This window comes from Mustelus asterias, chromosome 8, assembly GCF_964213995.1.
Source record: "Mustelus asterias chromosome 8, sMusAst1.hap1.1, whole genome shotgun sequence".
Classification (NCBI taxonomy): domain Eukaryota; kingdom Metazoa; phylum Chordata; class Chondrichthyes; order Carcharhiniformes; family Triakidae; genus Mustelus; species Mustelus asterias.
In genome coordinates this window covers 14,090,078-14,103,654 of record NC_135808.1, presented here as the reverse complement: position 1 = coordinate 14,103,654, position 13,577 = coordinate 14,090,078, and the positions used below count along the sequence as shown (strand labels likewise).

General features: G+C 41.6%; 1 long non-coding RNA gene across 1 annotated transcript; it reads right to left on the bottom strand.

Moving 5' to 3' along the window:
- Positions 1-5,716: 5,716 nt before the first annotated feature.
- Positions 5,717-12,776, bottom strand: LOC144497835 (uncharacterized). The gene is made up of 4 exons (XR_013498568.1): positions 12,454-12,776; positions 8,504-8,772; positions 7,666-7,737; positions 5,717-6,568 (listed from the first exon to the last, which is right to left on the bottom strand). It is a non-coding gene; the product is annotated as an uncharacterized LOC144497835 (long non-coding RNA).
- Positions 12,777-13,577: the final 801 nt, after the last annotated feature.

Sequence of the window (13,577 nt, the reverse complement as noted above, 5' to 3'; positions counted from 1 at the left end):
AGTTTATGGGAGGTTTGCAGGGGAAGTTCTTCACGCAGAGAGTGGTGGGCGCCTGGAACCCACTGCCAAGGGAGGTGATGGAAGCAGGCACATTAGCAACATTTAAGATGACATCTGGATGGGTACATGAATAGGGAGGGAATAGAGGGATATGGACTGAGTAAGGACAGAAGGTTTTATTTTAGTTTAATTAGGGTATCGTGATCGGCATGGGCTTGGAGGGCTGAAGGGCTTGTTCCTGTGCTGTACCTTTCTTTGTTCATTGATCTTTGTTCACACTCTATGAATTCATCATCCTGGTTACATTTGCCAAGTTAATTCATCAAATCCATAGGCAAATTGAAATCACCTATGATCATCGCTGTCTATTTCGCACAAGCTTCAATTTTCTTCCAGTATGCCACATGCTATGGCATGGTTATGCCTAAAACAATCTTACAAGTTGACATTGCCGTCACTCCTTCTTATTTCCACTCACCTGATTCTACAACTTCGAGAAAGAAGTTGGTCTCTCTCCATGGTACCAATGTCATCCTTAATTGAGAGAACTATCCCTTCACCTTTTCCTAACTTCCTATAGTTCTGAAATGTCCTGTCGCTTGAATATCGTTTGTTATCTTATAGTCATGTTTTTAAAATAGTTGTCAGATCATGCAAATTTATTTCTATTTGTGCGTCCTTTTTTATCTATTTGTTACGAAAGCTTGATAGATTCAGAGACAAATTATTAATTTGTGTTTTACAATTTTTGTTGCGTATAGCCTTCCCTGCTGGTGGCACGTTGTCACATCCTGCTATGCTCTTATCAGCATTTCATTATTGTTTGCTCTCATGCCTTGTCTACTTAATTGATCAAACCTTCCCAAAATTGATTAGTCATCCTCTCTCTTTAGTTTAAAATCATCTTTACTACCTGAGCTTTATGACACAGCAGGACACCGGTATCAGAACTTTTCAGGTGAAAACAACCCCAAGAGTACAGCTCCCAATTCCCAGTACCCCCAGTACTGGTGTCAGTTCTCCATCGTTAGAAACCTATTTTTTTCCCACGCCAGTCTTTGAAACATACATCAAACTGTTGAATATCATTTCCCCTACGCCAATTTGACCATCACTGAGGTAGTAATTGAAAGGATTTTACGTTTGAGGTTGTGATTTCTAATTGATCTCTTAGCTGATTTGTTTTTTAATTCGGTCTGTTGTTGATAGATCACGCCTACTGGATTCCTCCCCCCTCCCCCCACACCTCCCTGCCACCACTACAAATTCGTCTCCAGCCCAGAGCAGTTGTCCTCAACCCAGGCACCCAGCAGGCAACATCACCGTTTGGACTCTTCGTGTTGGCTGTAGAAAACTGTGTCTATCCCGTGAATATGTTGCCTTTTGCTACCATTACATTCCTACATTACCCCCGCTTGAATGGCTTGCTGTACCATATCCATGTCACCTTGGGTTGTTTGTTCACCCACCCAGCAGCTCCCGCTTTATCAATCAGTCTCACCAACTGACCGATTTTGTCATCCCTTTTTGCTCAAAACGCATCCCTTATCTCAGAACCTTCACGTTCACACTTCCAGTAACATGTTAAACTCCTCTCCTATGTTTCTTTTTTATTCCACATGAAGCATTGGAAAGTGCTGTTTATCACTACTGGGAAGGATGTTTTAATGACTGGGTCATTTGGTCATTCAAATTTCACTCTTATTGGTTACTTTACTCGGAGCTTTCAGCTTCATGTCAACCTATGGTACACGATCGCTGTCAAAAGTCTGCTCCAGGATAAGATTTTGACTGTTTAATGGCGTTTTTGAAAGTATTCAGGCTATTTATCGTCGATCTGATTTCGTGCTTCCTGGCCTGGACTTTTCCATGTCCAACGTTGCCTGGGGAGATATTTAAACTATGCATTCGTAACAACTCGATTGTTCCAAAAGCACACATTTGGCTCTTTTGTCACCTTTGGTTTTAGGTTCTAGGAGACTATGTGAACCAAGTATATCTTGGATGGATGATTTTCGACTTTTGTACTGTGATTTCCAAAGGTACTGTGAGTCCAAAGATGTGCGGGTTAGGTTGGTTGGCCAGGTTAAAAATTGCCCCTTAGAGTACTGTGATGCGTGGGTTAGTGGGATTAGCGGGTAAAATATGTGGGGGTGGGGCCTGGGTGGGATTGTGGTCGGTGCAGACTCGATGGGCCGAATGGCCTCCTTCTGCACTGTAGGGTTTCTATGATTCTATGATTCTATGATTCTATGATTTGCCATACGATGATGTTGCCTTAAGATCGGCACTCACTCCTTGCCTGGCCAAGCTGTTCATAGAAGACTGGACAAGTTCTTAGCTGAACTGCTTTGCGTTTGGGTATGTACTTGTATGAGGCTCGAGATGAAGGTGTATTCCGACAAGGAGGATTATCTCAGAAATAGCCCAATATATTAACAGCAGCTTGCCTGGTTTTCATTTAAGTGCCACAGTGATTCCTTTATTTGCATTTCTCTCCATCAGAGTAGATAATGTCTACATCACTGTGTTGGTATCTCTCAGCTCCTGTCCACAGTACTAGACAGAAAACAAGAATTTTGATGGACAATTTCTACATGTCTTAAATGACAATTTCTGCATTCCGCGCTTGTTATAACGTTCCAACATCCCAAGTGGCAATTATTTTGCTGTCAGTGTTTATTGTACTATATTCGATCTTGGAGTCTTTTGATGTTTGCCCAGTAGCTTGATGGCAGTCATGGTTCACTTCCAGTCCATGGTTGTAATTGCCCTGTGTCCTGTGACAACTGTATTAATAGCCTTGATAAGAATTTTTATTGACCATATCTGACTACAGAAAATGGAAGCATGAAGTGGATTCATGATCTCAATCAAGGGACATAAAGCCTCTTCACACTCCACCAGAAACCGGCCAGCTGGACATGTGTACAGGTGGGAAAATATTGATATAAATTAGAAACTTTCCTTTAGTAACGCACATGGTATACTTTTTTATTCAGCAATAGTGGATGGTGGTATAGGGATTCTGTCACAGGGCAAGTAGACCGCAGTCCAGGCTAGTACTCTAAGGAGATGGATTAAAATCCCATAATTACAGTTGGTGGAATTTAAAGTCCATTAATAAGAAATATAAATGCCTGAAAGAGTGGTGGAGGCAAAGACCCTTATAACATTTAAGAAGTATCTTGATGTGGACTTGCAATGCCAAGGCATACAAGGCTATAGGCCAAGTGCTGGAAAATGGAATTAGAATGGTTGGGTCATTTGTCTATGAACGATGCAGATGCGATGGGCCGAAGGTTCTTTTCCTGTGCTATGGACCGCGATAGCTCTATGACTCAAATGGTCGAATGCCTTTGTTTTGTGGTCTATCATTCGTTCAGAATTACAACAATGCTACAGCTTAAATGGACAACATGAACAGTTCATGTGATGGACCATTCAATGGCTTTATATCATTCTATTGTTTCGTGCCCAGGGTAAAGGCTCCAGTGACCGACCCAGTTCATCTAATTGCATACCAGCATACTAACATACGAATTGGGAGCAGGATGAGGCCACTGGGCCCCTTGAGCTTGCTTCGCCTTCCAATAAGATCATGGCTGACATGACAGTAACTTGAGCCACGCATTCTATGATACTAATCTGTTCTGATTCCTGCCGACATCCATAACCTTTTTCCCAAGAATTGATCGAGCTTTGCCTTATATCCAAGCACCAAAAATGTCTGCAAACTGTTCTGCTTCTGAAGGAGAACGAGATAAGCACTTAACCACAACCAAGCAGATATCCTGCATTCATAAAACAAGGAAGTAGCCATTGCAACTGTCAAAAATACAGAAAGTGCAATTATTTATAGATTATATATCCGCTAACCTAACTGACTGAACTAATCTGCACCTTATCCTTCCACTTAAAAATCAACTTCCTCCAAAAACTGCGGATGAAGTGCAAAACATCTACAGTCGTGAATTCCAATTGTTTTTCTTATCCAATCCCACATAATAAGCATTCGGCAGATTTATCATTCTGTCACCCTTGTTTCTGTCAACCTGCACTGAAACATTCATATCTGAAGTGATACATTGAGGACTGATGATATTCCGCTCCGGCTTGATATATATAAAATAGTTCACCCTTTCCATTGGCAGACAGGGAGACGATAGCCTAGTGATATTATCATTTGACGATGATCCAGAAACTATGCTAATGCTTTGGGGACCTAGGTTCAAATCCCCCCACAGCAGGTGGTGGAATTTGAATTCGATTTAAAAAATATCTGGAATTAAGAATCTACTGATGACCATAAAACCACTGTTGATTGTCGGAAAACCCCATTTGGCGCACTGATATCTGCCATCTGCCATCCTTAACTGATCGGGCCTACATGTGACTCCAGAACCATAGCAATGTGATTGACTTTCAACTGCCCTTGGACAAAGAGAGAAGGTTAATCAATGCTGGCCAGACAGCGACACCCACGTTTCATTAAAAAATGCAGTGGTTTTACTTTTTTAAAAATTCAGCCACAGCAATTTTCCTATTTCTTTATTTTATTATTTATTTCGTGGGATTTGGTATCGCTGGCAAAGGGAGAATTTGGTGCTCATCCCTCATTGCCTTGAACTGATTTCCAGACCCCTACCACCTTTTGAGTGCAAAGGCTTTTCCTCACATCCCCTCTAAACCTCCTGCCCCTTACCCTGGTCATTGGCCCCCTTCACCAGGGATGAAAATTTCTTCCTCTCAACTCTACCTATGCCTCTTATAATTTTATAGACCTCAATCATGCCCCCGCTCAGTTTCTTCTTCACTAAGGAAAACAACCACAGTCTATCTAATCTTTCTTCATAACTAAAACTCTCCAGCCCAGGCAACATTTTGGTAATTCTCCTCTGTACCATTTCCAGTGCTTTCACATCCACCCTATCATGTGTATTCCAGAACTCCATGCAATACTCCAGCTGTGGCAAAACCAATGTTTATATAGTTCCAGCATTACCTCTCTGCTCTTAAACTCAATGCTTTGGCTAATAAAAGCAAGCATGCATTCTTAACTATTTCACCCAGCTGTCTTACTACTTTAAGGGACTGGTATGCACACCAATGTCCCTCTGATACTCGGTGCTTCCCAGGGTCCTGCCATTCATCATGTATTCCCTTGTCTTGTTTTTCCTGCCCAAGTGCATCACTTTACATTTACCTGATTGCATTCCATTTGCAACTAGATCAGCCCATCTGGCCAGCCCGTCAGGATCCTCTTGTAATCTATGGCTATCCTCCTCACTATTTATCACCCCATCATATCATTTCGTATCATTTGCAAACTTACTGATCAACCTTCTTGCATTCAAGTCTGTATGATTTATATAAACCACACACAGCAAGTGCGACACTGATCCCTGCAGAACCCCACTGGACATAGTGTTCCAGTCCAAAAACCCCCCCCCTGGACCATCAGCTTCTGCTTCCCACTACTCAGCCAAATCTGGATCCAATTTGTCAAATTTCCTTGGGCTTTTACTATTGCTAAAAGTCTCCCATGTGCAAAGTTGTCAAAGGACAGGAAGACTACATCAAATGCATTGCCCTCATCAACATACTTAGTCACGTCTATCCTATCCCTGCTCTAAAACCCAAATTCAAAAATCTAATTGAATCCAATTCATATCCCCACAAGAGACAAAGATTCCAACTGACAAGAGAAAGATTTGCACCCAATTTTGGGCGTGATTTAACGCTTTATCTTCGCCAAATGCCAGCGCTCATTTAAGGACATGTTTTCCAACATAACACTGGAGCTAATACCTCGCGCTAGCAATTAAGCAGCAACAGGACATTTCAAGCGTTTATTCGAAGGTATATCAACTGATGCTGTTAACTTTTGCCGGAGGGCTGAAGGCGACTTTTGAAAGAAATCGGGAGACTTCCAGGGACACTTGCGAATTATTGCGCGAAAAAAATTGTCAATATTTATTGGGAATTTTTTTTGAAGACTTAAACATAAAAAGGGCAGGTACCTAAGTGTCAGCTTTGAACCGCCGCGGCCGCATGTTTCCATGAAACAGCTATTCAACTTTTAGTGTATTATACCTTTTAATCTCATCTCTCATGCCAGGAAGCGTATGTGATATATTCTGCATCTCAAATACAATTTTAAAATCTGTAATATAAATGTTTGGAAATCTCAAATGGTTGCATTTTATTTTTCTGGATACACTCTTAGTGTGTGCCGGAAATAGAATTTCCACTATACTTTCAAATACGTTGACTGGATGATTTTATCTGCATCATGGCATCAAAAGCTATTTATGCTCACAAATTGTCCGAACATCTAATTAGCTGATATTTCGACCTTGCAGAACATTTCAGTTTATCGATATTTTGTTGATCCAGGGACTCAACTTCCTTTCGCTGCTTTCGTTATGATGGAATCTATGTCTTTTAACAGGTTGCTGGACTAGTTTGTTGCCTCTTGAGCTGCTTTCTTTTTCAATCGCTCCTATATCATCCTATCTTTCTCCTTTTCGTAGATAGATTCATATTCAAACTTGTAATAATGCATCTTCATGCGGTCAGCCGTAATGAAATTAGAAAGACAAAAATGGGACAGTCAGCGCAATCAAAAATACCAAGCCTTTAATATTCAGATATAGGTGAAAAGATAAGAAAAACATTAAATAATGAATCAATAAAATATTTGTACATTGAAGAGATTCTGTTTTGTACAAGCTCACTTCTGGCACGGAAGTCTCTTTTAGTGGGGCACAAATCACGTAGGAAGGATGTTGGTGTCGGACAGAATATGGAGTTGATGTATCTTGCTGTGTTTTTGAAAGTAGGTGTACTTGTGTGTGCGTGCTTGGGTGCAGAAGCATATTTGTGTTTGAGTTGGGTGCTGAGAAATATAAGTACATGATAGGCATTGAAGGTAGGTGTGCAACTATTATCCAATTTCCAGCATCAGTGGCCTTTGTAACAACTGCAAATCTTTAAACCCACCCACCCCACCCCCTACACACACTTTTTCATCCTCTTAAAGCACTTCCAAACTCCATCCTTTCCCTCTTCTGATCTAAAACCAATATTTCCACGCTACCAAAGATTCCGTGCCCATCCATTCCACCACTCCTTGTGAAAAGAACAAAGAAAGGTATAGCACAGGAACAGGCCTTTCGGCCTTCCAAGCCCGTGCCGATCATGATGCCCTACTAAACTGAAGAAAAGAACTTCTGCCCTTACTCGAGCGTATCGCTGTACTCCCTCCCTAATCATGTGTCCATCCAGTGCTTCTTAAATATTGCTAATGTCTCTGCTCGCGCAGCGAAGCGGAGCGGGAAACATCAGCTTTGGCGGGACACGAAATTAGCCCTGTGCCGGTAAACGGCGCGGGAATGAGGTCATTGAGGGCCCCTGTGAGGTCGGTGACGGGGGTATGGCCTTTGGGCAGTGCCAGCCTGGGGGCTGCCGTTCTTGCTTTGCCCCCGAGTTTGTTTAATTTAGTTGATTTGATTTTCGCTAAAGAGAAAGAGAAATGGCGTGCCTAGAAGTGGGAACACTGCTTACGTTCGGGTGCAGAACCAATCGCAGTCGCATTGGGGTGTTATTCAGCCAATTGCGCGTGAAATTAGTATGGAAAGAATGTGCGTTGTACCACTTTACCTGATCGAACATTTGTTGCTGATTACCAGGAGAATTATGGATGTTGCACAGTGGCATCTCATTACTGGGTCCCTGCAAAATGAATGAGAGGGGAACATGAGGACAGCCAGATGCAGATATCCAGGAGGTAAAGACAAAATAGATAGAGGAACCTTTCCCCTGCCTGTGGAGAATATTCCACTACCTTTGGATTTCTATCACCAAGATATCCCATGTTGTCCCTGAAAAAACGGGCACCCTCTCACTAATTGAAGCATCGTGAAACATGCCGCTGTGTGACAGCCAGCACATTCCACGCCTTCAATCCAATTCAGAGAGTAGGCACCCTGGGATGAAAAAAGCTCACTCAGCGCTTGCATGCTGATATCTGCGTTTGTGCAGGGAAAACAAGTTCAAATTATGATAATCAGCAATTAGGGGCAACACTGTTAATACCAGACTTTTAAACAGGCATAACGTATTCTCGCAGCATTCATTTACCAGCTGTTCCTGCTGTCTCCAAACCATTCAATCGTTGCAAGTGTCAATATGTTTTTTTGAATTATGACAATAATGTTGCCATGTGGTGCCATGTGGTGGACAGAGAGAAAAAGGCAGCTCATTGCGATGAATGAAGCCTCCAATCACTCGATGCCTCGTAATCTCTATAGAGGATTGCCAAGTAACAGCCAGAATTTATTATGGCGGTTGAATATCCCATATCCCGAACTTTAATAGTAAAAAAAGATTGGAGAAGACAAGGGATGATCATACATATTTACTGGACACAGTGATAATATGTTCACACCTTGTCATGACGATTTCACTAACTGGTCTTTTAACTTTGCATGCAACTTACCCTGCCGTCCGCGACATTTCGATTCTGCTTTTGAACAGACTGATCCCAGGGGAGTAGATTTTTTTAGTCCCCTTTCATAGTTTGCTGTCGCGATTTCAGTTGCTTTCCTTTTTATTTGTCCCTTCATTACCCTCTCTTCCTCGTTTTCACGCATATTATCCAATTCAAGCTTGTAATATATCTTTTCCTTGCGCTTGTTTTTCCTCCAACGAGAAATATGGTATAAGATAGGCAGTGTCGTCAGTGACACCTACAATGACAGCAATGCCCTGTTAAGGTATGGGCGGAGAGAAAAAAAACATAGTTTAAGCAAAGGTGTATTAAGAAGATTTAGACTACATATGCATTTATGGAAGTGTGTGCATGTGTGCGTGCTTTAGAATGTCCATTGAAACATTTCGATAAATCTCTGTCCTACTCAAATACAGCCCGCCATTAAATCTTACTTCCTACAGCGTCTTCAAATAATGCTACATCTCCCTCCTCTCTGAATATGACTTCATGGCAAAGGGTTTAATATCACTCAGAATTCCGGGTTCACTCACTTTTTTCAAACCTTTGTTAATATCCTGTCTTTCAATATGTAAACCACCCCAGTGAATAGATTATTAACTTTATGCATTACTGCGCTTATGCCCTGTTATCCTCATGCGTTCTCCTGAAACACTTTGTTCCTTTACACATCAAACTGTTCAGATAGAACACATCCTGATGAATATCCACTGGATACTCCAATGCCTATTAATAAATTTACAGTGAAACGAATCACAGAATGCTTATGACAAATAATTGGAACATTTGGCCCGCCCTTTCTGCACTGCCTTACCCAGGAAATTCAGAAATACTTAGAAACATTTGAAAAAGGAATAGCTCATTAGGCCATTCGAGCCTGCTCCACCACTTCGCAACAGCATGTCTAATCTATCTCAACACGGCGCCGACACACTCTGCCCCTATCCTTTGACACAATAGAGTCTAATAATCTGCCTATTAACTTCTTAAATATATTCGGAGGCTCCACAGCTGACGGTGGTAGAGAATTTCATAAATTCACCACTCTAAGAGAAGACGTTTCTCCTAATCTTAGCCTTAAATAACATTCCTCGTATTCTGAGACTATGGCCCTTTGTTTTAGAGCCCCTATCCAGAGAAAACAAGGTCCCTGCAACCAGTCTATCCAGCCGTGTCAGAATTTTGCATTTTTCAGTTAGATCACATTCTCATTCGTCCACATTCCAGTGAATGCAAACCCACTGGACACAAGCTCTCCTCAACCGACAATCCTGCCATTCCAGGAATCAGTCTGATGAACATTCACTGCATTCTCTCATTGGCAAGTATATCCTTTCTTAGGTAAAGAGACCAAAACTGCACACATTACATCAGATGTGGTCCCACTCAGGCCCTTCCTTGCTCCTGTAATCAAGTGCTCTTGCAATGAAGGCCAACATATCATGTTCCTTCATAACCTCATGCTGTATCTTTATACTTGTTTTCAGTGATTGGTGTGCAAAGATATCCATATCCCTTTGTACGTCACCATGTCCCAATCTATCAACATTTAAATATCAACACGCCATTCTCTTTTTTCTGCCTGACGTGGATAACTTTATGACTATTCAGATTACACTGCATTTCCCATATATTTGCCCATTCACTCAACTTGTCTAAATCACTTGGAAGCCTCTTTAGGGCCTCTTCACCATCCACCTTTCCACCAAGTTTCATGTCATCAGCAAACTCATAAGTATTACATCTGGTTATCTCAGCCGAATCATTGACAGTGCAAATAGTTGGGGCCCAAGCAGTAATTCCTAAGGGACCCTATTAGTCACTGCCTGCCATATAGAAAAAAACCCAATGACTCATACTCAAGGTTTCCTGTCTGCTACCCATATCTGAATTCATACCAATACACTACGCCCAATTCCATCCACTTTTATTTTGCACATTACCCTCTTATGTGGGACTTTATCAAAAGCTTTCTGAAATTCCAAACACAGTACATCCACTCATTCTCCATCAGATATTCTGGTCGTTATAATCTTTTTTTAAAACTCCAATAGCTTTGTCAAATATAATTGCCCTTTCATAAATCCACGTTGGCTTTGTCTCTTCCCATTGATATTTTCAAAGTTTCCTGTTACTGCATTCTTTATAAGATGCTCTAGCATTTTCCTTACTACTGATGTTAGGTTAACTGGTCTGTAATTCCTTGTTTTGTCCCGCCCTCCTTTTTAATAGTGGGGAATATATTCACCACCCTGCAAAACTGCAGAACTGTTCCAGAATCTACAGAACAGAAGATGGCAGCAAATGCACTTACTGTTTCCAAGGCCACCTTCCTTTAGTACCCTGTGTTATTGATTATCAGCCCCTGGAAATTTATTGGCATTAATTTCTCTGGCCCTTTTTTGGAAGTAATACTGATGTACTTCAATTACTCCTTCTCCCTAGTTGCCTGGTTCCTTCGCATTTCTGGGAAATTTTTTGAACCTTCCTCCATGAAGGTACAACTAAAGTAGTTGTTTAATTGTTCTGCCATTTCATTGTTCTCCATCATAAGTTCTCCAATTTTGGTCTGTAAGGGATCTACATTTGTCTTCACAAATTTTTTTTCCCTATGCTTGCTCTGAGGCGCTATATTTCCCCTCTTAATCAATCTTGTGGTCCTCCTGTGCTGAATTACCAACAGCTCCCAATCCTCATGCATGCTACTTTTCTGGCACCCTTATATGACTGCTCCTCGAATCTAATACTACTCAAAATTTATTTTCCAAGTAATAGTTGGACTGCTTTTCCTGTTGTGATTTTACACGATAAAGGAATGTGTGACTGTTGCAATTCATACATTCGTTCTTTAAATAATGGCCACTGCTTAGCCCCCACCATGCCTTTTATGAAGTTCCCCAATCTATCATGTTGCAACTGTATAAGACTTTGGTTAGACCACATTTGGAGTATTGTGTTCAATTCTGGTTACCACACTACCAGAAGGATATTGATGCATTGGAAAAGCTGCATAAGAGATTTTCCAGGATGTTGCCTCGTTTGGAGGATATGGATTACGAAGAAAGGTTGAAGAAACTTGGATTGTTTTCATTGGAGAGTCGGAGGATGAGGACAGACCTGTTAGAGGTTTGCAAGATTATACACGCTTGGATAGAGTGGACAGTCAGAATCTTTTTTCCAGGGTTGAAGGGTCAATTACTTGGGGGCATGGGTTGAAAATGAGAGGGGAAAGTTTGAAAGAGATGGACGGGACAACCTTTTCACAGGGAGGGTGGAGAATGCCTGGAATGCGCTGCCAGAGGAGGTGGTGGAAGCAGGTTCTATAACAACGTGCATGAGACATCTGGATAGATACATGAATAGGGAAGGAATAGAGGGATACGGATCACGTCGAGGTAATAAAATATTGGATTAGAGAGACATCTGTGTTGGCACAGACTTGGCGGGCTGAAGGGCCTATTCCTGTGCTGTACTGTTCTTTGTTCTTCGCCAAATACCACCTCAAAACTTCAGAGTAACTTTAGTTTTGATTTAGGACTCTTTTTTTTAAGATCGAACTTTCTTACTTCTATCTTCCTAATTCTATCATGTTATGGTCACAGTTCCTTGAAGGAACCCGCAAAACATGATTATTTATTCATTGCATGATATGAAACAAATAAATACAAGTTCCGTAGTTGGTTCCTCGAAATACTGATCTCAACAAATCTTGCAAACACTCCAGGAGTTCATGCACCACAGTATTGTTGCCAATTTCGTTTTTCAAACCTAGATGGAAATTTAGTCACCCATTAATTACAGAAGCACCCTTGTTACATGCAGCTCCAATTTCCTGCTTAAGGCCATCCCCTAACTTGTCACTGTAATTTGGAGGCCAATGGAAGACCCCCAGTAATGCATTTCACTCCTTGTTGCTTATGAGCTCCATGCAGACTTACTATACATCAAGATTTTCTGAGCCAATATCCTTTCACTGTTAGACGAATTCCACTCAAGCTTAACCAACAACGTCATTCCATCTCCTTTTCATTTTTGCCTGCCGTTAGTAAATATCGAGTACCCTTGGATGTTCAGTTCCCAGCCATGGTGATCCTGCATCCATGTTTCTGTAATCACAATCATATTGTAACCGTATATAGCAATTTGGACTTTTAGTTCGTCTGCCTTATTGCGAATTGTTCCTACATTCCGATGCAATTCATTTTGATATGTCTTTTTACATTTTTTACAGCTAGATATTGTACTATGACCCTCTTTGCTGCACGCCCTTGCTTTCTGTACTTTGCACTTCTGCTTTCTGTTTTATGTGTTTCATTTTTATGATTGTTTTTCTCTCTATTGTCTCCCCGCTAAGATTCCCACGCCCTTGACACTCTAGTTTAAACCGTCCCCAACAGTACTAGCAAATGCCCCTGTGAGGTTATTGGTCGCGATCCTGCTGGGTTGCAACCGGTCCTGCTTGTACAAGTCCTATCTTCCTCACAATTGGCCCGAATGCCTCAGAAATCTAAATCCGAGCTGTCTCCTGCTTCGCTTCTCTAACGATACGCTCATTTGCTCTATTCAATCACGTAGCACTGGGAGTAATCCTGAGATTGTCACCTTTGAGATCCTACTTTTAAATGCATTTCCTAGCTCTCGATATTCTGCTTCCAGGAACTCATCCCTCTTCTTACCTACGTCGTTGGGACCGAGATAGGTTACAACCTCTGGCTGTTCATCCTCCCCCTTTAAAATGCCCTTCAGCTGCTCAGTAACATATTTGATCCTGGCACAGGCAGGCAACATACCATCCAGATGTCACAAATGTCCATATGTTCCCCTTTTGATAGAATCTTCTATTCCTATTCCAAACCCACTCTCACCCCTCCTCCCCTCCCCCGCGCAGTTGACCGACTGATGGTACCACGGAATTGGCTCTTACTTCATTCCCCTGCGAAACAATTTAAAGCAGTTAAACCAATTAACCCCATTTTAGTGGAGTCGCTGTTGTAATTTCAATAACGTTGTGGAAATTTCGTACAGAGCAGACTCGAATTCAATTTCACTTCCCGATATTTGC